Source organism: Leptonychotes weddellii, unplaced genomic scaffold, assembly GCF_054177405.1.
Source record: "Leptonychotes weddellii isolate Sample4059 unplaced genomic scaffold, ASM5417740v2 HiC_scaffold_13348, whole genome shotgun sequence".
Taxonomy (NCBI): Eukaryota; Metazoa; Chordata; class Mammalia; order Carnivora; family Phocidae; genus Leptonychotes; species Leptonychotes weddellii.
The window spans coordinates 816-2,725 of NW_027713117.1; the positions used below are offsets into that span (position 1 = coordinate 816).

The window sequence follows — 1,910 nt, forward strand, 5'->3', positions numbered from 1 at the left end:
CATGAATATTCATCATAGCTTTATTCACAATGGCTAAACCCAGGAAACTACATAGATGTCCATTAATAGGTGAAAGGACAGACAGAATATATCCACACAGAGGGATACTACTTAGCAATAAAAAAGTTTGAACTGGTGATCCATGTAGTAATATGGATACATTTTAGACTCCTTAGGCTGCAGAAAGGAATGTAGGCATACAAGAGTTCCATTTACATAATGTTGTTAAAAATGCAAGCCCACTTTGATGCCAGTGGTTGCCTGGGGCTGAAGGTGAAGGCAGTGAGGGACTTCAATGGGGCCACCCAAGGGAAGCTTTGAGGTAGAGGAAATGCCCTGTGTCCTGAATGGAGCAGTAGTTTCAATTGTATGTACATCTGTGAAAATGCATTTAGTAGTACAGTTTATCTTTTTAAATTTTTCTTTTGTTGAGAAAGCACTCACACTGCGTCCTCTCTCTCTTACTCCTCCAAAAGAGGAGGAGAACGATCATCAGTGGCAATTGGCAGTTGTGGAAACAACACCTAAAGCCAGCTTCATGCTCAGGAGAGAACACTGCACCTCCTCCTCATGGTTTCAGGTACTCTACACATTCAGAGAAACTTCTGTAGCAACAAACTATAGAAATGACCCCTCAAAGTATAGTCTTAATTGTACACTTTAAAGTGATGCAGTCTACTGTACCTAAATTATACCTCAGTAACATTCATGTAATAATCTACTGTATTTCTCCATACTAGCAGTGAGCATTTAGAAAATGAAATTTAAAAAAAAAAAAGGAAATGAAATTCAATAGACAGAATAGAGATGCAAGTCCACCACAATTAAATGCATAAGAACACATATAACAAAGATCCCTGAAAACTATTGCTGAGATAAATTAAAGGAGATCTAAATAATTGGAAAAATATGTATTACAGTCAGGGATTGGAAGACTCAATATTGTTGGAATATCAAATTAGCATTATTCTGATTCATACTGGAGAAGGCATTTTGGGGGCAAATTTACAAGCTAATTCTCAAATGTCTATGGAAATCAGGGTACCTAGAATAGCCAAGTTGACCTTGAAGAATTAAAATGGAGAAGTTTACTAAATTTCAAAGCTCACTATAAAGCTACAGTAATTAAGGCATTCGTTATAGTATAAGTAAACACAATGTAAATATATCAATGTGAGAAGGTAGAGAGTAAAAAATTTCCTGATACACATATACATTTATAAATTTTAATTTTATTTTTTTCAATTATTTTCTTTTTAAGTAATCTACACCCAACATGGGGCTTGAACTCACAACTCTGAGATCAAGAGTCGCATGCCCCACCTATTGAGTCCTCCAGGTGCCCCTCAATTATTTGATTTTTAAAATAAAGTCACCGGTGTGCTTCACCAGAATACGAAGGACTTTCCCTAAAAGTAAGTGCAATGGATGAACATCTATTAAAAAATAAGTTAATATTAAAACCCACTTTGTACCATATATTGATGTTAATTGGAGATGTGAAAGCAAAAGTATTTTTATTAAGCACCATGTCTCACATTAATAGCTAGTGGTCAGAACAATATGCTATTAGCTTGTTGTGAAGATATTTTTCCAATGAAAAAGTTTAATCCAGGAGGTTTGGGGCAGGAATGAGGTCTAGGCAAAGGAAGCACCTATATGGAAAGATATGAGTGAATGGAAAATGTGGGAAGGGGGCTTGGGGTAGGAGGGGGCTCTACCTGACACCTGGCCCCAGCACCTACAGCAAGGGGACCTTGGGCCAGTTACAGACCCTCTCTGTGACTTGGTTTCTTCATCTGCAAACCAGGAAAATGTAATACTTCCTTGACAAGTTGATTTTGAAGACTAGAAGTCCTAATATATATGAAATCATCACTCTAAAGAACTCTAAGGGACATCCATGATAC

General features: G+C 36.9%; 1 non-coding gene across 1 annotated transcript; it reads right to left on the reverse strand.

The window, feature by feature from the left end:
• Window positions 1-435: 435 nt before the first annotated feature.
• On the reverse strand, window positions 436-649 carry LOC115939825 (small nucleolar RNA U3). Its single transcript, XR_004074605.2, has one exon. It is a non-coding gene; the product is annotated as a small nucleolar RNA U3 (small nucleolar RNA).
• Window positions 650-1,910: the final 1,261 nt, after the last annotated feature.